This window comes from Somniosus microcephalus, chromosome 4, assembly GCF_052327205.1.
Source record: "Somniosus microcephalus isolate GS21.2 chromosome 4, FLI_Smic_1.0, whole genome shotgun sequence".
Lineage (NCBI taxonomy): Eukaryota > Metazoa > Chordata > Chondrichthyes > Squaliformes > Somniosidae > Somniosus > Somniosus microcephalus.
In genome coordinates, this window is record NC_140990.1 from 80,832,295 (window position 1) to 80,847,528 (window position 15,234).

The following is a 15,234-nucleotide window of genomic DNA, read 5'->3' on the forward strand; positions in this document are numbered from 1 at the left end:
TCCCTTCAACATAAGGTCAGAAATGGGGATGTTCGCTGATGACTGCACAGTGTTCAATGGCATTGACAACTCCTCAGATAATAAAGCAGTCCATGCCCGCATGCAACAAGACCTGGACGATGTTCAGGCTTGGGCTGATAAGTGGCAGGTAATATTCGCAACACAGAAGTGCCAAGCAATGATTATCTCCAACAAGCGAGAGTCTAACCACCTCCCCTTGACATTCAATGGCATTACCATCGCCAAATCCTCCACCATCAACATCCTGGGGGGTCATCATTGACCAGAAACTTAACTGGATCAGCCACATAAATACTGTGGCAACAAGAGCAGGTCAGAGGCTCGGTATTCTGCGGCGAGTGTCTCACCTCCTGACTCCCCAAAGCCTTTCCACCATCTACAAGGCACAAGTAAGGAGTGTGATGGAATACTCTCCACTTGCCTGGATGAATGCAGCTCTAACAACACTCAAGAAGCTTGACACCATCAGGACAAAGCAGCCCGCTTGATTGGCACCCCATCCACCACCTTAAACATTCACTCCCTCCACCACCGGCGTACCGTGGCTGCAGTGTGTACCATCTACAAGATGCACTGCAGCAACTCGCCAAGGCTTCTTCGGCAGCACCTCCCAAACCCGTGACCTCTTCCACCTAGATGGACAAGGGCAGCAGGCGCATGAGAACACCACCACCTCCAAGTCACACACCATCCTGACTTAGAAGTATATCGCTGATCCTTCATCGTCGCTGGGTCAAAATCCTGGAACTCCCTACCTAACAGCACTGTGGGAGCACCTTCACCACACGGACTGCAGCGGTTCAAGAAGGCGGCTCACCACCACCTTCTCAAGGGCAACTAGGGATGGGCAATAAATGCTGGCCTTGCCAGCAATGCCCACATCCCATGAACGAATTAAAAAAAACTAGAGGTCATACATTCAAAAATATTGTCAAAAGATCTAGAGGGGAGATGAGGAGAAATGTTTCCACTCAGAGAGTTGTGGGGATCGGGAACGCTCGACCTGAAAAGATGGTGGAAGCTGATTCCGTTAATAATTGTAAAGCAGAGTTGGACGGGAACTGGAGCAACTGACAGGGTTACGGACAAAAAGTGAGGATGTGGGACTAAACACGACGACTCTTTCAAAGAGCCGGCACAGGCACGACGGGCCGAATGGCCTCCTTCTGTGCTGTAAGTTTCTATGAATCTATTCTATGAATAATAACTGTACAATACAGCGACACTCACAAATAATAATTCAATCATAATGTGATTGTGAGGATCGATTATCGCCTCTTTAACCTGAGGTACCTGTTGTGTATGTAACCTGTTCCACCTTAAGAGAGCTTAAGCCTGTTCCACCTTAAGAGATGTACTACTTTCTCAGGCTGCTGTAGACGTAATACCGGGGGTGAACACACCGGTATATAAGCACTGTGCAGTAATCTTGTATTCAGTATAGTCCCTACCTCCAACCAGTAAAGACCTGTTTTGTTGTTACTCATTAGTCTGTGTGTTAATTAACTAAACAACGCGCAGACTTAACACTGGCGACGAGTCAGATTCTTACCCTGCGGCAGTTATTCCACGGCGGCTTCGTCCACAGACAGGACGTCGAAGAGAGGTTTCAACCCTCACCAACCCACTGGAAGCGACAGGCATCGGGACCCTGAAGCCTCCATCAGCGACTGTGAACTGGAGTGCAGAAGACATCCTGACAGCTTCCAGCGACTGTGAACTGGAGGACAGAAGACATCCTGCAGTTTCCTTTTCAACCTCGGTGGTGGGGTAAGCCGGGCAGCGTTGGCTGCAAAGACAGGGCTGGGGAAGTCGGAGGAACAAGGGTGATCGCGATCGGGAGATAAGGGCCATCGATCGCAATCATAGATAAGGGCCGCACTCGGACTGCAAGGCGCAGCGTCGGCAGAAATTGAAGGCGCGAGAGCCGCGGTGAAAAGCGCGGGCCATCGATCGCGGCGGAGATAAGGGCCGCACTCGGGGCTGAAGGGAGACGGCGTCGGGGGACGGGTGAAGACCGCCAAGTGCGGGAAAACCGCCATTTTGTGGGCGGAGGACGACGGCAAGAGCGGGAAGCCGCCATCTTGGATAGCAGTAAAAAAAAACAAAATCTGAGAAATTGCAAATCTGATAAAGTACTACAATGCCTAAACACGGGAATATTAGCAACTTTGATAGTGACATCGAAGATTGGGCCATATATGTTGAACGAGTTAAAAATTATTGCAAGGCCAATAAAATTCCTGAAGCAGATAAAGCACTAACATTATTAAATTTAATGGGTGTGAAGACGTACGGGCAATTGAAACACCTGTTATCACCAGATGAACCGGCGGATAAGATGTTCGATGAGATTGTTACTGTCCTGAAAGATCATCTAAACCCCACGCCGCTGATGCTAGCGGAACGATTTAAATTTTATGACAGAAGGCAGCTACAGAATGAAAGCAATGCTGAATATTTGATGGAATTACGTAAGTTAGCGAAATATTGTCAGTTTGGAACGGGACTGACAGAAGCACTACGAGATAAATTTGTGTGTGGTTTATTTAAACAAGATACACAAAAGCGACTGCTCGAGGAGAATGAGCTGACGCTTGAGAAGGCGGTCACTATGGCAGCAGTACACGAAGCCGCAGCGAGAGGCACGGCAGTAATGCAGCTACGGTCACCGGAGCTCAGTGCAAACAAATTGGGGTTGAGTTCTGTCAAATGTTATCGTTGTGGAAAGACAACGCATGATCAGAACCAGTGTTGGTTTAAAAACCAAGAATGCAGAACATGTGGTAGGCTTGGACATATAGCTAGAGTATGCAGGTCAGGGAAGAAGACCAGCAACAAGAAGTCACCGCAAGGGAAATACGCAAAGGTACACAAGGTGGCCGAACAGGAGTCCGATTCAGACGCTAGCAGTAATGAACTGGCTGGCTTAAGCAGTATTGAACTGGCTAGCTTAAGGGTACTCAACGTTGGTAAGGGTGCAGACCTCCAGACAATTTGGGTTACTCTTCAGATAGAAGGAGTCCAAGTAAAAATGGAATTGGACACTGGATCGGCATTGTCGGTCATGAATAAGAAAGATTACAGAAGGTTATTCCAACATATTCCCCTACAGGATACGGAGATTATATTGACAACCTACATGGGGCAGAGAGTGTACCCCATCGGGACAATAAAGGTTGCAGTGGCCAACAAGGGCGAAGGAAGTCAAATAATGGACTTATATGTGCTACCGGAGGGAGGTCCACCACTACTAGGCCGGGAGTGGTTTAGAAACATAAATATGGACTGGCATTCGCTAAAAGCCATAAAGAGTGAGAACTCGGTGCAGATAATCAGCCCAGACTCTAGAACTGATGATGGTAAGACCAACCCATGTGCAAAAGACAAAGTTTCAGCACAGAATTCCACAGAGCAACAACAACATAGTTTAACAGAGAATTCTGAGTCTGTCAAGTCTACTGATATGCACATTTTTGAGGGACACTGGGCTCGAACTCAACTCCATTTCAAACTACAACAGCAATTAGAACAAATGATTCGCCGTTTTGAGCAAGAGATGAATGAAATAAAAAAGTTCTTTGTTACAGAGTGGGAGAATCTGGAAAGGCAACAGAAGCAACTGATGGAGAAAATGGAGCAGGAGCACACCAACCATCTGCGCGAGGAGGCCGAACGAATCAAAGCTGATTCAGGTTCTGAAGGTGCGTGCCATAATCTGGTGTCAGAAGAGTTAACGGTCAGCCAACTCCTTCATATGCTGAGGGACAAGACTCTGAAATGGGAAAAACTTGAACACGAGCTGCGATCTTCAAAGGAAAAGGGTTCGGAGCTCTCAAAAGTCATTGAGATGGCTGATGTGACGACACAGACTGAAACGACTGCAACAGAGCAGCCATTGGATGCCAAAAGTACGCTGACTCATGTCAATGTAGAACAACAGACCGCTGAAACAGCTGCTCCGGTAGAGGGATTGCATAGTCCGATCAATCAATCTCCAAAGGAAGTTGAAGTATTAAAATCACAAATGAGGTCACTAGTAAACGGCTTGCTGAAAGCCCAGAAAAAGCTGGATGCAGAGGTACACATGAAGAAGTCTCTTCAGGAAAGATGTCTGGATTTGGAACAAGAGCTGGCTAACGTCCAGCTGGGTATGGAGGAAATAGACGACCCTCTCACTGGTCTAGCTCAGGACGACACCGAATATTACCATGACCTGGTGGACGACACCGAATATTACGATGTCCTGTCCTGCCCAGCTTGTAACTTCAACTCCCAAAGTGCAGAAATCATGGAGGAGCACCAAAAGTCTACGGAACATCGGGAGAAGCTGGCTCTACGACGGAAACAGGAGGAAGAGAAGGAGGAACTGCGCATGCAGCTGGCAGCGGTGGCAGCTGACAATGGAGCCCAGAGAGTCTCCAAGAAGCAGAAAAGGAAAAGTAAAAACAGAAGATGACCCATCTGAACCATTATCACCTCTACCAGATCACACACGTGGTCCCTCCGAACGGAGCCAAATCAGTTCGGAAGTTCAAGCTGTTAAATCCATGAAAGGACTATTGAATGAGTAACGTGAACCGACTACACCACAGAGATTGAATCTGTGAACTGTTTTCCGCAGAGACTGAATCTGTGATATGTTACGTTAAACATGAAGTTATATGTGTATATATGTTGTTGCGTTATGTTAAATGGGGGGATGACTATAAAGCTAAGAAGGGAGGAGTGTTGTGTATGTAACCTGTTCCACCTTAAGAGAGCTTAAGCCTGTTCCACCTTAAGAGATGTACTACTTTCTCAGGCTGCTGTAGACGTAATACCGGGGGTGAACACACCGGTATATAAGCACTGTGCAGTAATCTTGTATTCAGTATAGTCCCTACCTCCAACCAGTAAAGACCTGTTTTGTTGTTACTCATTAGTCTGTGTGTTAATTAACTAAACAACGCGCAGACTTAACAGTACCCACCGGTCGGGGAAGGTATCAAGTGAACCGGTGAACACCGCCTGCTCCCTCTCCAGGGCCACCTGGGCAGGGACAAGACCACGGGAGAGAGGCAGGCAGTTAGAGTGACCCCCCCATGGGCCCCGCTCATCCTGGGCCTACAGATTGCTGTTTTCGCCAGGCCCAAGAGCAGGTCCAGGAGAAGATCCTCCCACTTACCCACCCCACTCCGCTCCGGGCGGGCAAAGATTAGTAGCGTGGGGCTAAAGTGTTACCAAGAGTTGAGGAGCAGCCCCTTCAGGTAACTATACAGGGGCTGCAACCTCTCACACTGAATATATACACGGCCCATAGACTCCTCTCGGCCGCAAACATCTTGCAGTCCAGAAAGGTGCTTAAACTGTTGCACACGACAGCTCCTTGTAACAGTCTCCACCCCAGATCCCCAATGGTGCAGGGAAGGACCCCCGCGTAGAGAGCCCTCCATTGGGGAACCTCGCCTCCGCCGGACAGCAAGATGACCCGCCTGTCCGATTGTGATTGGGCAATAAACTAAATTAATCAATAAATGATACAGAAACCCGAGTGCCCGGGTCCTCAGCCCTGGTGTGAAGTACGCTGGCCACCAATTTTCCGTTACTGACTCGCACCTCAGGCCCCGCCCAGTCTGGTTTAATTACTAAATGTTTTCTAACTGTGATTTCTAACTCGAGTTCAGGCCTGTGATTTTGACGGTAACTTATGAGGCCTAATTTTTTTGTGTGACCTACCCGAGCGGCTGTTAATGGCTTTAATAAACTGGCAGCAAGGTTGTTTTTTAAAGGTGGAAAGTGGTGAAAAACGCCACCAGCGATGCCTCAAAACTCACGGACAGAGAAATCCAATTCATCAGCGCCCCTGCTACAGGACTCAATATCCACCCCCTCCAACACTGGTGCACTGTGTCTGCAGTATGTACGGTCTACAAGATGACCACGGTCAGGCCGTGTGGAGTCAAAGGTCAGGCAGCAGAATGGATGGAAAGATCGCAACAAACTTCCCTTAACTCCAACCCTCTGATTTCTGTTTTGTAGCCAGCTTTCCATCCATTCTGCTGCCTGGCCCTTCACTCCACACGGCCTGACCTTGGTCATCTTCTAGATCTTACAGACTGTTACGGATAGCAAGCTGGTTACTGTAGTGTATGTACCTTTAAGGGGAGAACTACTTTTTACAGCTCCTGTATACTGTAGTACCGGCAGTGACCACACCTGTATATAAACCCCGAATAGGGATCTGTACTATTAGTTTTAGAGTAATCCTCATTCAGTAAACACCTGTTGATTGTTCCCCTGCAGTCTCTGTCTAGTTATTGAAGGACACACAACATCAAGATACAAGGATCTAACATTGGCGACGAGTCGATTCGAACCTACCTGCAACTCTGCATCACCTCCCAGGGATTCGCTCCTGGAGAACAGTGCAAGAAGAAGGCCGAGTCCAGGAGTACGGGCGTCGACCATCCAGCGGAGACTTGAGCATCGCAGAGGAGGCTGCTGAGAGCTGGGCTTGGTTCTCCAGTCACGGTGGTCCAGCGAAACGGGCTGGCAACAGGTACGGCGCAGACCCTTCCCGGACAGCGGCGGCTAGAACTGACTGACGGCACAGAAAAAGGCCGAGCAGCGTCGACGGGATAAGAGAGAGGGTAGAGCGCACAGGGCGCAGCCGGTTGGGGGCAAGGTATTGACTTGGATAGAAAACTGGTTGGCGGACAGAAAGCAAAGAGTTGGAATAAACGGGTCATTTTCCGAGTGGCAGGCAGTGACTAGTGGGGTACCGCAAGGATCGGTCCTAGGACCCCAGCTGTTCACAATATATATTAATGATCTGGACAAGGGAATTGGATGTAATATTTCCAAATTTGCAGATGACACAAAGCTGGGTGGGAGGGTATGCTGTGAGGAGGATGTCGTGAAACTCCAGTACGATTTGGACAGGTTGGGTGATTGGGCAGAAACATGGCAAATGCACTATAATGTGGATAAATGTGAGGTTATCCACTATGGTGGCAAAAACAGGAAGGCAGATTATTATTTGAATGGCAATAGATTGGGAGAAGGGGAAGTGCAAAGAGACCTGGGTGTTCTTGTGCTCCAGTCGCTGAAGGTAAGCATGCAGGTGCAGCAGGCGGTTAAGAAGGCAAACGGTATGTTGGCCTTCGTAGCAAGAGGGTTTGAGTACAGGAACAAGGATGTCTTGCTGCAGTTGTACAGGGCCTTGGTGAGACCGCACCTTGAGTATTGTGTGCAGTTTTGGTCGCCTTACCTGAGGAAGGACGTTCTTGCCATGGAGGGAGTGCAGCGAAGATTCACCAGGCTGATACCTGGGATGGCAGGAATGACGTATGAGGAGAGATTGTGTCGATTGGGCTTATACTCACTGGAGTTTAGAAGATTGAGAGGGGGTCTCATCGAAACCTATAAAATTCTGTCAGGCCTGGACAGACTAGATGCAGGAAGGATGTTTCGGATGGCTGGGGAGTCCAGAACCAGGGGTCATAGTCTAAGGATAAGGGGTAAGCCATTTAGGACTGAAATGAGGAGGAATTTCTTCACCCAGAGAGTGGTGAACCTGTGGAATTCTCTGCCACAGAGGGCGGTGGAGGCCAGTTCATTAAGTATATTCAAGAAAGAGTTGGATATATTTCTTAAGGCTAAAGGGATCAAGGGATATGGGGAGAAGGCAGGGACAGGGTACTGAATTTGGATGATCAGCCATGATCTCATTGAATGGCGGAGCAGGCTCGAAGGGCCGAATGGCCTACTCCTGCTCCTATCTTCTATGTCTATGTGTTCAAGACCGAGCGGCGTCGACGGGAGAAGAGAGAGAGGGTAAAGCGCACAGGGCGCAGCCGGTGTTCAGGACCGAGCGGCGTCAACGAGAGAAGCGTGCAGGAAAACGCGCAGAGCGCAGCCGGTGTTCAAGGGCTGAGCAGCGTCCGCGGGGAAGAAAGGAAGTGCGGGAGATGCCATTTGAGCCGCAGCGGAGAAGAAGGGAGAGCGCGGGAGACGCCATTTTGAGCCACAGCGGAGAAGGGAGAGTGCGGGAAGAAAGGAAAGCGCGGGAGACGCCATTTTGACCCACAGCGGAGAAGAAGGGAGAGCGCGGAGATGCCATTTTTAGCCAGTCTAACCACACCCAGGGATGCCGAAGAGTGGCAGTGTCACAGCGTTCGACAATGAAGTCGAAGATTGGGCGACATATGTCGAACGCATAGAAATGTACTGCAAGGCGAATGAAGTGCCAGATGCCAGGAAAGCACTGGTATTGTTGAATTCCATGGGTGCAAAAACGTATGGCTTACTGCGAAACCTAGTAACCCCAGAGAAGCCAGTGGAAAAGGATTTTGAAAGCATAGTGTCAATCCTACAGGACCACTTAAACCCCACACCGCTGCTGATAGCAGCAAGATTTAAGTTTTACAAAAGGAACCACCATAAAGATGAAATTAATGCTGAGTATTTAACGGAACTGCGCAAGCTATTGAAACACTGCCAGTTTGGAACAGGACTAGCAGATACTTTAAGGGACAAGTTTGTGTGTGGGCTTCAAAGTGAAGGAACCCAGAAACGGCTTCTATCAGAAAAGGATCTTACGCTGGACAAGGCTTTCAGCATGGCAGTATCACACGAAGCAGCCGCACGGGGCGCTGCAGAGATACAATGGAGACTGCAAGAAGATGGCACCAATGAAATGTCATATGGAGCAGTGAAGTGTTATCGCTGCAGCAGAACAACACACGACCAGAAGGATTGTTGGTTCAAGGACCAAGTGTGCAGACAGTGTGGAAAAGCAGGACACATAGCAAGAGTCTGCAGGTCAGGGAAGAAAACCAGCAGCAAGAAATCTCCACAGGAGAAGTACAAAAAGGTACATAAGGTGATGGACAGTAGTTCAGACGAACAGAAAAGTGATACAGACTCTGGAAGCAAGGAGCTGGGTTGTCTGAAACTACATAAGGTAATCAAAATGGAGGATCACCAGACTATCTGGGTCACGCTCAAGATAGATGGAGTCCAAGTGAAAATGGAATTGGACACAGGATCAGCCCTAACAGTCATAAACCAAAGGGACTACAAGCGGCTATTTTCACATATACCCTTGAAAGATACAGAGATTGTCTTGAAGACGTACACGGGGCAAAAAGTCTACCCCAAAGGAAAAATAAGGGTGAACGTGATATACAAAGGCCAGGAAATACCCAAAATGGACCTTTATGTATTGCTAGATGGAGGACCACCACTACTAGGACGTGAATGGATCTGGAAGATACAATTAGATTGGCATTCCATACAGGCACTGAAGGTTGAGGCCAAAAAGGATGGCGACGTCACACCTGGATGACTGTCAAAAATGCTAACTGACGCACAAGAAGTGTTCCAGGAGGGACTCGGTACACTAAAAGGCATAACAGACAGTGGCGATTAAAATAGAGGAAAATGCAAGCCCAAAGTTTTTTAAGGCCAGACCGGTGCCTTATGCGATCCGACCAGCCGTCGAAGCAGAGCTGGAAGGGTTGGAACGTTCAGGAGTACTGTCCAAAGTAGACTGGAGCGAGTGGGCTACACCCATCATTCCTGTAATGAAGAGGTCGTTGAGTAATACGCCTGGGGAACCAAAGAAGGTCCGCAAATGTGGGGATTTTAAGGTGACAGTGAACCCAGTCCTTCACACGGTACAATAATCACTTCCACGGATTGAGGATATTTTCGCCTCGCTATCTGGAGGTAAACGCTTCACCAAAATTAATCTGGCCCAGGCGTACCTGCAAATGGAGGTAGAAGAAGCCTCGAAACAATACCTCACGATCAACACTCATAAAGGTCTCTACCAATACAACCGGCTGGTGTTCGTGGTAGCATCAGCTCCGGCTATTTGGCAAAGGGCAATGGATCAAGTCCTGCAAGGGATTCCAGGGACCCAGTGTTATTTGGACGACATCCTGGTCACGGGCGAAAATGACAGTGATCACCTCGCCAACCCGGAGAAGGTGCTCACTAGATTAAAGGAATATGGGCTACGGGCTAATTGCCACAAGTGCGAGTTTTTCCAGAAGCAGATCTCGTATTGTGGCCACGTTATTGATGAAGAGGGGTTACATAAGTCCCCTGAAAAGATTGAGGCACTAGTCAAGGCTCCAGCACCGGCAAATGTGTCACAACTGAGGTCGTTCCTCGGGCTGGTGAACTACTACCATAAGTTCTTACCAAATTTGTCTACAGTATTACACCCACTGAACACCCTACTGCAAACGGGGGTACCATGGAAGTGGAATGACGAATGTAAACGAGCTTTCCAGAAGTGCAAAGAATTGATCACATCAAAAGAGGTGTTGGCCCATTTCAACCCAGCACTACCAATTCCGTAGGCATGTGATGCATCACCCTATGATATTGGAGCAGTGATGTCGCACAAATTCCCAGATGGGTTGGAGAGGCCAGTAGCCTTTGTGTCTCGGTCACTAAACTCAGCCGAGTGCAACTACGACCAGATCGACAGGGAGGCCCTCAGCCTAGTATGGGGAGTAAAAAAATTCAACCACTATCTGCATGGGCAGAAGTTCACCTTGCTGACTGACCACCAACCACTTGTCTCCATCTTTAATCCAAAGAAGGGCGTTCCGGTTATGACTGCACAACGGCTACAAAGATGGTCCCTTTTTCTAGGGGCGAACTAATATGAAATAGAGTATAAGGGCACGAGACAGCATGCAAACGCTGATGGGCTATCACGCCTGCCACTGCCTACTGTGGAGGAAGCACCAGCAGTGGACCCTATCGAAATATTTTATTCGTCGATAATTGAACGATTGCCAGTAACTAACGCGGATATAGAGAAGGAGACCCGCAATGATCCGACACTGTCTCGGGTATATGATTTGACGGTGAAGGGATGGCCAACACATGGCAACTCACTGTTGCCAGCATTCTCATCCAGAAGAGAACAGCTGTCAGTATGCCAGGGGACAGTGATGTGTGGATCCCGAGTGGTGATTCCACCCAAGTTAAGGGAGAGAGTGCTCAATGAGCTTCACGAAGGCCATCTGGGAGGGGTGAAAATGAAAAGCCTTGCTAGGGCTTATGTGTGGTGGCCGGGGATCGATCAATAAATCGAGGACCTAACAAAGAGCTGCTCAGGATGCCAGAAGGTCCAAAATGCACCACCACATGCCCCTCTACACCCATGGGAGTGGCCCTCCTCTCCATGGCAACGGGTGCATATTGATTTTGCTGGTCCATTCATGGACTCAATGTTCTTAATAGCAGTGGATGCGCACTCGAAATGGCCTGAGGTGATCAAAATGTCCTCAACCACTTCAGAGAAAACGATTGCAGTCCTACGGACCATATTTGCCAGGAACGGCTTGCCAGAGCAGATTTGCTCTGATAACGGACCACAGTTTGTGTCCGAAGAGTTTTGGAAATTTATGAGAAGGAATGGGGTAAGGCATTACACATCCACCCCGTATCATCCAGCCACAAATGGATTGGCTGAGAGGTTCGTACAAACCTTTAAAAAGGCGATAAGTGCCATGTGCGATGATGAAATTCCACTACAGCATAAGGTGGACAATTTCCTGTTAGCCTACAGAAATGCGACACATGCAGTTACCAACCAGACCCCGGCCATGATGTTCTTTAACCGAAGGTTGAGATCTCGTCTGGATTTGCTCAGACCAAATGTGCGAAGAAATGTTGAGGATAAGCAATTCCAGCACATCAATGAGAAACCGACAAGGAGCTTCAATGTAGGACAACCAGTCTTGGCCCGCGACTACCGAACAGAGAAATGGCAACCCGGAACGATATGCACATGGCAGGGGCCATTAATGTACACAGTGGATGTCGGGGAGAACATTGTGAGACGCCACGTCGACCAGATCCTAGCGTCACAGGAACGAGTCAACCCCATGACTCGCGTACCTGGGGATGAACCCGACATACCAGTAGCATCTACCTCAGAAACAGTAGCAGCAGAAACTGATGAACTAACCGACGAAAGGGGGCCAGAATCGCCTCCGCACCAAGAACAGGAACCTCAGGAAAGGCGCTATCCAGAAAGGATCAGGAAGCCGCCCCAAAGACTGAATCTATAAATGGACTATTTCAGTTTAAAGTGCATGTTAAAGTGTTAACTGTTATTTGAATGTTATGGGTACTGTTAATCTAAAAGGGGAGGAATTGTTGTGTATGTACCTTTAAGAGAGAACTACTTTTACAGCTCCTGTATACTGTAGTACCGGCAGTGACCACACCTGTATATAAGCCTTGAGCATGCCTCTGTACTGTTAGTCTTTAGACTACCCTCCTCCAGTAAACACCTGTTGATTGTTAATTTACAGCCTCCGTCTAGTTATTGGAAAACATCATACTTTAAGAATCACGGATTCAACAAACCCGACATACAGGTAGCATCTACCCCAGAAACAGTAGCATCGGAAGCTGATGAACCAACCGACGACAGGGGGCCAGAATTGCCTCCGCACTAAGAGCAAGACACTCAGGAAAGGCGCTATCCAGAAAGGATCAGGAAGCCGCCCCAAAGACTGAATTTATAAATGGACTATTTTCAGTTAATGTTGCATGTTAAAAGTGTTAATTGTTAAATGAACGTTATGGTACTGTTAATCTAAAAGGGGAGGAATTGTATGTATGTACCTTTAAGGGGAGAACTACTTTTTACAGCTCCTGTATACTGTAGTACCGGCAGTGACCGCACCTGTATATAAACCCTGAGTAGGGATCTGTACTGTTAGTTTTAGAGTAACCCTCATTCAGTAAACACCTGTTGATTGTTCCCCTGCAGTCTCTGTCTAGTTACTGAAGGACACACAACATCAAGATACACGGATCTAACAGTTACAAAACAGAAAACAGAGAGTAGGGGTTGGGAGTAGTTACTCAGACTGGCAAAAGGTGGGAAGTGGTGTTCCACAGGGATTGGCGCTGGGATCAGTTGTTCATAAACGATTTGGACTCGGGAATCAGAAGAACAATTTCAAAAGTTGTCGATGACACCAAATTGGGAGGTAGAGTTAATACTGAGGAAGACAAAATGCAAGAAGACATTAATAAATTTCAGAATGGGCGTGTAATTGGCCAATGAATGTCACTATAGATCAGTGTGAGGTGGTGTATTTTGGTGGGAAGAATAAGGAGGCCACACTACTTGGACAAGGGGGTGAAATTGGGTTGCTTTGTGCCTCCCGCGATATTCAGCGGGAGGTTAGCGGCGGCGGTAGCCTGTAGTGCCCCGCAGCACTGCACCGCCGGCAATGACGTCATCGCCATGCGCAGCGCCCCGGCTGCAACCTTGGGTTGTGACCCCTGACCTATCGCCGAACGATATGTCCGACAGGGTCAGGGGTCGTTCCTGCAGCCGCGGCGACGCCACTTAAAGGGCAGGTGTCGGGCGGCAACTTTTTATTTTGGCCGACTGCCAGCACCTGCCCCCTTCCCCTTTCTTCTTCGGGGTATTGGCCGCGATCGCTCAGCCCGGCGCTCCTTTTGATCCGACACCCCTTTTGATCCGACACCCCACTCCCCGGTGGTCCAGCAGGGCCCCGGTGTGTGCAGTGCTAGGCCCCTCCCCTTTAATCAGGGAGGGAGGTCTGCTATGACGCGGTGCTATGTGCCGATGGGCATGGCGCTGTTACATGAAGTGCCGCGAAATTCACTGGTAGCGCTTCAAGAGGGAGGGGAGCACTTCCAGTAGCACCCCGCCTCCTGCCTGGGGCGCTACCACTGAATTTAATGCGCAGGGGCGATAACTTTTTTGGGGCGCTAAAATTAGCCCCGGCGACGTTAGTGACCCAAAGGGGGTGCCACCGAAATATCCCGGGATACAGATACACAAATCACTAAAAGTAGCGACACAGGTTAATAAGGCCATTAAAACAAAAGCACTGGAGTACATTCCTAAAGGAGCCTTCTGTTCCGTGCCTAGGAGCTCTGAACCATGGCAAAGAGCGGCTGGGACATGTTTCTCACACGCCTCGAGATTAACCCACACGGGGACTTTGCGGTCAGTGAAGAGAGATGAGAAAGACCAAAGTGCCGTTTGCCCCTTTCAGTGTGGCCCTGAAGGACTGTGTCCAGGCTGAAATTCTGTTCCCGCTGTACGATCCTCCCCCAGATTGTCCTTTCTGAGCTCCAGCCAGGTGATGCTAAACACTCAGGTGGGAAAGACAAAAATCTACAACATTGTGTTTAACACAAAGCTGATTTATTTGACATCTATCCAGCATATTAAATTCCAGCCCAGTTATAGGGGTTATTAACATCAGCAGAAACAAACCCCAACTGTCAGAATGAACATGGTTCAGTCCTGGATGTGATTAACAGCAGCAATAACAGCAGAATCCAACCCTGCAGTCACTTGTGAACACACTGGTGTCTCAGCAGGTGGGATGAACAAGTGAATCCCTCCCCACACATGGAGCAAGTGAACGGCCTCTCCCCGGTGTGAACTCGCTGGTGTGTCAGCAGGGTGGATGACTGAGTGAATCCCTTCCCACACACGGAGCAGGTGAACGGCCTCTCCCCACTGTGAGTGCGCTGGTGTACAGTGAGGTCAGATGACTGCCTAAACCCAGTCCCGCAGTGAAAGCACCTGAACGGTCTCTCGTCAGTGTGAACACGTTGATGGCATGTCAGTTCCCTGGAACTTTTAAACCACTTCCCACAGTCCGAGCAGTTAAAAGGTCTCTCATCAGTGTGAACTCGCTGGTGATTCAGCAGGTTGAATGACTAAGTGAATCCCTTCCCACACACAGGGCAGGTGAACGGCCTCTCCCCAGTGTGAACTCGCTGGTGTCTCAGTAGGTGAGATGAATTAGTGAATCCCTTCCCACACTCAGAGCAGGTAAATGGCCTCTCCCCGGTGTGACTGTGCTTGTGTCTCGATAGGCCAGAGGATCAGCTGAAGCCTCGTCCACACACAGAACACATGTACGGTTTCTCCCCGCTGTGAATGGTGCTTTTTGCTTCCATGATCAGAGGCCGATGATATTCAGGTCCGCTGAGTCGAGTGACTCTGTCAGATGTTGACGTGATGTTTGGTTTGAGCTTCCCGTCTGTAAATCCTCCCCTTCTAATGCCCTGTAAAATTAATTTAAAACCGGGAGCGTGAGAGAGAACCCACCAGAAAACAAAGGCAGGTTGTGAAATTGAGTTCAATGAATCTGGTCACTTGTGGGGCTGGCAGTAGAAAAAAGTGACCATGAA

General features: G+C 48.8%; 1 pseudogene; it reads right to left on the bottom strand.

Annotated features, from left to right (window-relative positions):
- Window positions 1-14,382: 14,382 nt before the first annotated feature.
- The window catches only part of LOC147119342 (uncharacterized), a 54,537-nt pseudogene continuing 53,685 nt past the window's right edge, over window positions 14,383-15,234 (bottom strand).